Source organism: Etheostoma cragini, chromosome 15 (genome assembly GCF_013103735.1).
Source record: "Etheostoma cragini isolate CJK2018 chromosome 15, CSU_Ecrag_1.0, whole genome shotgun sequence".
In the NCBI taxonomy this organism is placed as follows: Eukaryota; Metazoa; Chordata; class Actinopteri; order Perciformes; family Percidae; genus Etheostoma; species Etheostoma cragini.
In genome coordinates, this window is record NC_048421.1 from 18583797 (window position 1) to 18593183 (window position 9387).

The window sequence follows — 9387 nt, forward strand, 5'->3', positions numbered from 1 at the left end:
ATATATATATATATATACACACACACACACACACACACATACACACACACACACACACACACACAGTACAGGCCAAAGGTTTGGACAAACCTTCTCATTCAATGTGTTTCCTTTATTTTTATGACTATTTACATTGTAGATTATCACTGAAGGCATTAAAACTATGAATGGACACATGTGGAATTATGTACTTGACAAAAAAGTTTGAAATAACTGAAAACATGTCTTATATTCTAGTTTCTTCAAAGTAGCCCCCTTTTGCATAGATTACTGCGTTGCACAATCTTGGCATTCTCTTGATGAGCTTCATGAGGTAGTCACCTGAAATGGTTTCCCAACAGTCTTGAAGGAGTTCCCAGAATACTCATCACTCGTCGGCCCTTTTGCCTTCACTCTGCGGTCCAGCTCTTCCCAAACCATCTCGATTGGGTTCAGGTCTGGTGACTGTGGAGGCTCAGCACGCCATCACTCTCCTTCTTGGTCAAATAGCCCTTACACAGAATGGAAGTGTGTTTGGAGTCGTTGTCCTGTTGAAAAATAAATGATGGTCCATCTAAACGCAAACTGGATGGGATGTCCCATGTTGGTGCAGGATTCTGTGGAAGCCATGCTGGTTCAGTATGACTTCAATTTGGAATAAATCCCCAACTTTGTCACCCGCAAAGCACCCCCACACCATCACACCTCCTCCTCCATGCTTCATGGTGGGAACTAGGCATGTAGAATCCATCCGGTCACCTTTTCTCTCTCGCACAAAGACCCATTGGATGGGACCAAAGATCTCAAACTTGGACTCATCAGACCAAAGCCCAGATTTCACTGGTCCAATGCCCATTCCTTGTGTTTCTTGGCCCAAACAAATCTCTTCTCTTCACGTGAGCCAGTTTTGATGTAGCGCTTGATGGTTTTTGCACCTGCACTTGGGGACACTTTCAAAGTTTTTGCAATTTGTTGGACCGACTGACCTTCATTTCTTAAAGTAATGATAGGCACTTGTTTCTCTTTACTTAGCTGATTGTTTCTTGCCATAATATGAATTCTAACAGTTTACAATAGGGCTGTCGGCTGTGTATCAATCTGACCTCTGCACAACACAACTGATGGTCCCAACCCCATTAATAAAGCAAGAAATTCCACTTATTAACCCTGACAAGGCCCATCTTTGAAGTGAAAATCATTTCAGGTGACTACCTCATGAAGCTCATCCAGAGAACAGTGTGTGTGTGTGTGTGTGTGTGTGTGTGTGTGTGTGTGTGTGTGTGTGTGTGTGTGTGTGTGTGTGTGTGTGTGTGTGTGTGTGTGTGTGTGTGTGTGTGTGTGTGTGTGTGTGTGTGTGTGTGTATATATATACACAGTGAGGAAAATAAGTATTTGAACAACCTGCTATTTTGCAAGTTCACCCACTTAGAAATCATGGAGGGGTCTGAAATTGTCATCGTAGGTGCATGTCCACTGTGAGAGACGTAATCAAAAAAAAATCCAGGAATCACAATGTATGATTTTTTTACTATTTATTTGTATAATACAGCTGCAAATAAGTATTTGAACACCTGCATAATTTTTTTTCTTGCACGTCGCGCACACTAGCACACTAACATCAAGAACAATTAAATCAGTGTAAATGACGTTAGATCAGACACAGACTTCTGTAGTAGAGTAGTCTTACATTTCCAGCGTTGCGGCTCCAAGCCATAACATAAGTTGGGACAGACGAACGTTGCCAACATGGCTACCTGTCTTTAAAGGGGAAGGGTCGGAGGGTAATAATCATGTAAAAGGAGAAAAGTGGAAGTTTACTTTTCTATCAGGCAGCAAAAAGGTTTTAGCGTCAACATCGTAACGGCCTGCAATGTGACTATCGCGCATGCGCACATAGCGATGTCGATGCTAAAACACAATATAGTTCAGCCCTAGTATGTATTTGTATGTATGTATGTATGTATATATCCAATAACTGGCCTTTAACAATAAAAATCTGCCTGCCTCTATGGTAACTTAACATAGGGGTGTCTATACTCATGCCCCCTGTATTTTAATGAAGACCATTTATTTATATATGATACATTATTCATTCACAAGCACAATTGGTGTCCTTAAAGGTTGGATAAATGTTTTATTATTAGGGTATTACAATCAATTACCAAAAGATGTTTTTTATTCCTGTATGTATTAATAGATGTGGAATTGTCCACCTGATTAATGTTAAGTCCAATTTTCACTGTACTTCTAGCTCTGGTTTGAACTCCAGTATTTCCTGAGAAAAAAAATATATCTGGCTCTAATTGTTTCACTCTCTTCGCCAGCTATAGTCACTTAGCTTCCCCTTGTCCTGTTTGGCAGTACAGAGGGTTTATCAGAGCTTATTTGCTGGAAACAGCTGCCTGCTGCTGCTGCAAAAACAGGGTTGATGAGAGCGCTGAGACTCAATTATAAAATGTGCTGTAAAACGAAAAAGAAAAAAAAACGCCACTAACGGAGATAGAAAAAAAGCTGCGGAGTTAGTTACACCCACTTCCTGTGTTGTTGGCAAAACGCACAAAATGGCCATCCCGCCACGTTATTGTTTTTTTTTTTTGCAGGATGGTAGGGGAGGACTAATCCCTTATTGGCTTGCCCTAAAACACACAAATTTTGAACTTTCAATGCAAAATGGCGGACTTCCTGTAAGGTAAAGGGTATGGCTCCAATGAGCTTTTATGTACGTCTTGACATGGTACATGTGCATACCAGATTTCGTGAGTCTACTTTAAACGTGCTGCAGGGGCTCAATTTTTATAAGGTCCCAAAAAGGGTGAGTTATTGCGAGAAAAAAAAATCCCTCCAGCTTCAATAGGGCTTTTGCCGTTGTCGGCACTCGGGCCCTAAATATGAGCTTTCACATAGTACAAATGCACACAAAGACAATACTTTACTTGTGCCATAACTTCTTTGTTTGTTATAATGTTTCTCTTTTGTATATTACCTTTCTGTTCCTGTCCGTTGCTGCAGTAAGGAATATATATATATTTTTTGTTATTCATTGGTATTCAGATATGCTGGCCCGAGGTGGCAATCTGTTTAACAACGTGGAGGGGGGTGTCACCTCTCAGTTAAGGCGGCGCTGACTTCCTCGAGGCCTGGTGTGCTTGGACAGCTGGCCTCAGAGTTAGCGAGTGTGACTGTGGAGGAATGGACGCTAAATAACAGAGCCTACAGCTCTGCCCCAGCGCCTGGCCGGCTGGCTAGAAGGCGTGACGCGACATCCATTACTTTTACCTGAGGAAAAGGGGAGGTAGAGGGAGAGGGAGATTGAGTTAAGGGCCACAGCACCTTTCAGCGCCCTCCCCTGCATGCTAATTCCAGCAGCGATTCGAAAGGGATCAAAATCTGCTGGCATAGAAACATGCCCACTCAACTCACTATAAGAAGGAAAAAATCCTCCTCCCTGCTTGATGCTTCACAAGCAACCAGTTTGCACACATATGCATATTAACACTCAGCTGCGCAGTGTTTGAAATTCTGTGTTTTAGAGTACAAGTCTGGTATCCATGATATGACCTTCATTAGATGTAAAGATTCAATGTAACAATTGGAGATTGGATGTGTATTCTTTTGTGTTTTTACGTACTTGATGTATTATGGTTACACAAAACCCCTTTTCTGTTGCCAAAGCAAATCTTTAGAAGATGGAAAGGTGTCCATCATTTATTGAAATTGATAGATTGTTCATGCAAGTCAGCATTTTGTTTGTTAAATCCTTCTGGTTTTGGATGAATGATACAAAAATGAGTTTATAAGAAAGAAAAAAGGGGCCTATAGGCCTACCTGTCACATACCAAGTCTATATTTTATTTTTTCTAGATTTATCACTTTCTCAATTATGTAACAGCACACACATTGACACAAATTACCTAAAACTGTCCCATGCACGGCAGACAGAGAACGCGACGAGCATTTGTGCAGAGACCATGAAGCAGAGGGTGATTTTTGAGGCGCTGCTTAAAGCTATCACTATCGGAGTGGAAAGTACACATGACAACTGGTTCGCAGGTTTGAAATGAGAAACCACCACACCAACAGTGTGGGTGGGGGTAGGAGAAAGCGGGGGGGAAAAAAGAAAAAGCCGCCTGGATTGGCACCCGTTGACAGTGATAAATTTCCCCAATCGTCCAGTGTGAAGATCTGTCTAATCTTTGCGGTGGCTCACAGCAGGGTAGGACCCCATCACTCTCCCATTATTTGACAACAAAACATCCGTGGAAAGCAGTGAGCCAGGTTCAGTTAGCTACAATACACTCCCCGCATACACAAATACCCAGCGAGGGGGATTATAAAGTAGCTCTGTAGCTGCCCGTTAAAGGGACAGGCCATTAAAATGCAGCGGCAACCACTCAAACCGTAGAGTGGTTGAAAGAGAACAGACAGCCGTCTGTCAATAGCTTTTAATTGTGAATAGAGAGCAAATAAAATCTAATGCCTATAATGGCCTTCATTTTCCTCCAGACTCTTGAAATTGATTCGATGGCTTAATTTGGCGCTGGCAGGTGGGATGCGATTGGCAAACATATACGGGAGCATGCAGTTCACCCCGGATGACTCGATAAACAGCATTTGCAGCAGTTTAGCAACAAAACAGTTTTTCCGAGGCCGTGCATCACGGTCCATATGCATCTGTCACGGCCATGTGGTGTTCTGTTGGCAGTTACAAGCTCAGCGTTTACACCCAAAATGTTATTTTGATTTCACTGACACAAGAGATAATGTTTCATAACACACAGTCAGTCACGAATTAGCCCATCTGTCTGTTTGAGCTTCCCGGTGCTGATGGAGTCTCTCTATGTTTGTGTTTGGGTGTGTGTATGCTGTGTGTGTACGGGTGTTTGACCACAGTGGCTCAGCCTTCTCCCCACCAGGATTCAGTGACGGCTGTCAGCTCATTGAGCGACTCCTCCGCAGATTGTATTTGAGCCAAAATCCTCATCCCTCGTCTCGCTTCTCCTCTCGTGCTTTGCTGCTTTTACTCCTCCCCGGCTTGTCGACTTGCGCGCTGTATGCTGACACACTCACACATGTAGATACAAGCACTAACACATGGGGTGGTGTGTTTTGGTACAGCTTGTGGAATTCAACAGGAGACACAGTTGGGCTGCGTTCCGATCGTTGAGTGGTTCTTTGCAAAGTGGGCTGTGCAGGGTATTCAGCCATGTTAAGTTGGATTCCAAACCGTTGGGAGCAAAAATGCTCAGATCAAAGGGGGAACTGTGAACTGAACTGCGGTTCGTCACTTTGACGCACGTTGACAGGCAAGATTAACCATCAGTCATTGTGCCTCGCTGGAAGGACCTTGTACATTTAAATTAAACAAATCACTTGAATTCACAAGTTACATACATTTGAATAGAATATGTTTTGTATTGGTATCGGTTTTTGTTTTCAATGTGTTATTTCAGTAGTGTGAAATATCCAGTGATATCTACGTCGGTGACATTGCAGGGTGTTCTAAAGGGAGGGATTTTGACAGTTAAGTTCCCTTAACTGACACTTCCTAAACCGGGAGTAGGGAGTACTGTTTATGTGCACTGTGTAATGGAACACAGCTACAGTGAAACTGAATCTAAAAAGTGTCTGTTCCCACCAACATGACATCATGACTTTTTGTAAACATACAAGCCAACTTTCTTAAGACAAGTGGTTTGTTATCTGTATGTATTATGAGCTATCCACGTGTATGTCTACGCTGTATACAGCGGACGTAAACATACACGCCACTTGGCGTGTTATCACCACTTGGCAGTGTTAACGCAAGAAGTGAAATGATTAAAAAAAACGATGGTTGAGTTTAGGAAGTGTGACACGGGGGACACGATCCCAGGTCTCCTGGGGGGACCTGTGTTTTACCCATCCACCACCCCAACCAATCTCCCTACTTGGATTTTCACCCTTTCATACTACTACGCTACGGCGTAAATTCACACGCTATTGCAAGGTAATTTAACTCAATGGATGCCAGACAGCATTGATAAACATGCTAAAAAGCAGTGAAACGCCAATAATGGCATACTATTTGGCGTGTCCTACATACGCGATTTCATGAGATCAGTCTGGTTCTCACTAAACAGCCTGCTCAGATCACATCTGCAGCTCTGATGGCACAGTTCCTCCCAACAAACCAAACCACTTCCTGCCAATGGTATTCCTTTTTGCCAAAGGACATACTCACTGCTGTTCAGGGTTCTTAATCCTACTTCAAGCTCAGTGCCCTGATGCTTTTATATATTTATATTCCTTTTTTATGCATGACATACCACTGTTGTATGTCTTAGTGCAGATGCTAGTGTAAATTGATATGAAGATGTACTGTAAACCATCAAAGATTTTGCCATAATGGTAGTTCTCCTTTTATGATCTCTATTCATATTATGGATATTTTTGATTTGTATCATATTTACTGGATTAACAAATACAGTACATGCATTCCTGCAAATTTCAAGAGATGTACTACATCATGACAGCATTTTTCACACCATAAATAATCATAATAAGGTTTAGGTGCAGTACCCAAGCCGTATTTAGGCAGCACCAAAGCCAAATAAATGTAACTAAAAGACATTTCTAAGATCTAATTATAAATATAGATATAAATATATCACAGTGCCAATCATTGTTATCTGGAAGTAGAATGGTAGCCATTCATGTTGCATGCTTGCATCCATTTGATTGTCCAATGCGATGCATTGGTGGAGGGTGTTTCTTTTTCAATGCATTTCTCATGTCAGGGTTGATGTAATGGAATACATTTATTGCAGATTTTTGGTTGCAAACTACCATTATTATGCTTCAACACTTTTTTTTAAACTTTTTTTTTTCAGATGGTAACTTGGTTTCTTTTTTGATGAGTGTCCAGTACCTGCTCTTGACATCTGTAATTCTAAATACAAAAGTAAAGTTGAGACAGCACAGTATTCATCATGTGTTTGTCAATTTAATATTTCTTTCGATAGTAAAAAAAATATACAATTTCATCCTTTTTATAAAGGTCAAAACGTGTTTTGCATTACTGTTAGTGCGCCACTTTTAAAGGAGGTATCTTCAGTGATTTCCTTCTGTACATCACTCTGTGGCACTGCAGCTGATCTGTTCAACAAAGCTCATACAGACCTGCTTGTCCGTCCCTCTGTCTCATCAGACTCCTTCTCTCCATCCTCTCCTTATTCATCATCAAAGAAGAGGCTGAAAGCCTTCGTGCTGGAAGCCTCGCGTTGCTGAACAATTTTGATCACGGTAAGATTTTTAAAAATCTGAATCCGACAGGAAAATTGAGTTCAGCTCGGAATAAGTAATCAAAGCTTTTTTGAGTGTTTTTTTTTTCACATATCTTCCACCTTGTTAAACTCTTCTTTTATTGTCTTTTTACTCCCTTGAGCGCTCTTTCTCTCTCTCTCTCCCCAAACCTCACCCATCGCCTCCGCACACCATTTTCTAAACAGTACAAAGAAATGATGAAGCCCAGATTGAGAACCGGTGCGATTTACATGACTGATTACAGTGTAATTTCACACTTATTTGCATGGATCTCCTTAACATCGTTGCAGAGCTAATGGATTGTTAGAGCTCTGCAGCCCAGGCCATGTAAATGAGGATGAGCAAGATGAAGTGAAAGGAAGAGAAAAAGAAGACAGAAGGAAGACAGAGAGGCAGATAAAGTTCAAGTTAAAGTTCAGGGTCATTTATTTCCATAGCCCTTTATCACACGGAAGTCTTAAAGGGACAGACACAGAAAAAAAAAGAAAGACGGGAAAAAACAAAAAAACAAAACAATCCCATCCAACTAATCAGCAACCGATCACAAAAGAAAACGAAAGGACCTGGCTGCGCACCAACGCTTCTAATCAGCATAAGACAAAGGCAGACTGATGCTTTATTAAGCTCAGGAACATCTGCTCAATAACAAAGCTCCACTCTTTTCTGCAGGGCCGGTTTCATTAATAAGCAGGAAGGGATTGCTCACCTATTATCAGCAGTGAGTTCAAACTTGGCTTCGTTACATAACAAGTCTGCAAGTCTTTTCAGAGACATACGCATTACATTTAAACGGGTCACACCAATAAACTAGTTTCTTATTAACCCTTGTGTTGGCTTCCCTTCAAATCAATTTAATTTATAGTATCAAATCACAAAGAGTTATGTCAAGACACTTTACAGATAGCGTAGGTCTAGACCACACTCTATTATTTACAAGGAACCAACAATTCCAGTAATTCCCCTAAGAGCAACTAGTGTGACAGTGGCGAGGAAAAAAACTCCTTTTAGCAAGAAACGTTGGACTCTTGGTAGGCGCTGTCTGACAGTGCCGGTTGGGGGTGTGATGAATAGTGGCAATAACAGTCAATAATCGACTATGAACTTGTTGTCCATCCAGGTCAAAAGTGAAATTGAATTTTTTGTGATTTTGTTTCTTGTGCTCTTTTTCTATGCTTTTGACACTTAAAAAAATGTTTTTGTCACTTTTTTCAACATTTTGTTTTAAAATTATGGTCAGATAACTTACTTTATGTGACAGTATACCTAATTTTTTAGTTAAAAGGCAGACACTATGAATTCTTCTGTCTAACGGTTAAGATCAAAGGATGTTGAGTGGATCACAGACTGGTTTATGTCAAATTTGATGTTTTTCAAATGTTAAAATTGAACAAATAATCCAAAATTCATTGAATGTAGACAATGTACATCCATTCATCCATATTATATTTGGGCATTTAGATTCAGAGAAACCCATATTTCTGATATAAAAACTTTGAAAACGGCAACACAACATAAGGGTTAAAGATCAGTTGCTACTAAATATTTACACCCACTAACTACCTTAATGTGTAACCTTAATGTAAGTGACTGAACAAACTGCCAACTGTGGATTTCTAAAATATCACCCCGCTATGAGGTACTATGTAATTTAGCTGACATATCTGACACTTGCTTTAATTATGATGTAAAGACTCCAATCGCAACAGTAACCTTAATTTACACCATCAAGGAGTTTAAGCTAGAACTGCCGTGAATGTTTAAGAATCCGGTAACAAGAAAATATTCCCCACATTACAAAATGTTAGACTAAATGTCCAAATAAGATCCGTTGCCAAGGTTGCATATTCAGATATTTCTCTTCAACGCTATTTCCCCTCTCTCTCTCAACTGCACGACTACTTTTGATGCTGAAACACACATTTCTCCATTTCTGTATATTTAAATAAGCCCAGAATTTGACGAGTATGCACCTTACGATGTGTAGAATGGACAGGTATCGGGCTGTAGTTTGGATCTTGCCTGCAGTACAGAATTGTGTACTTGTAATACTATCTTCAGTCTGACATTGCCTCCACTCTGACCGATTTCTGTGGGGGGGGGGGGGGG

General features: G+C 40.8%; 1 protein-coding gene across 6 annotated transcripts in view; it reads left to right on the forward strand.

Moving 5' to 3' along the window:
- The window catches only part of LOC117958594 (RNA binding protein fox-1 homolog 3-like), a 407104-nt gene that overhangs the window by 152557 nt on the left and 245160 nt on the right, over positions 1-9387 (forward strand). Inside the window, exon 1 of one of the 6 annotated variants that reach the window (XM_034895080.1) lies at positions 7186-7260. The exons of the other annotated variants lie outside the window; for them this stretch is intronic. The gene's annotated coding sequence lies outside the window, so the exon portion shown is untranslated. Of the gene's footprint in view, positions 1-7185; positions 7261-9387 lie in introns of those variants that run through there. 6 annotated transcript variants of the gene reach the window in all.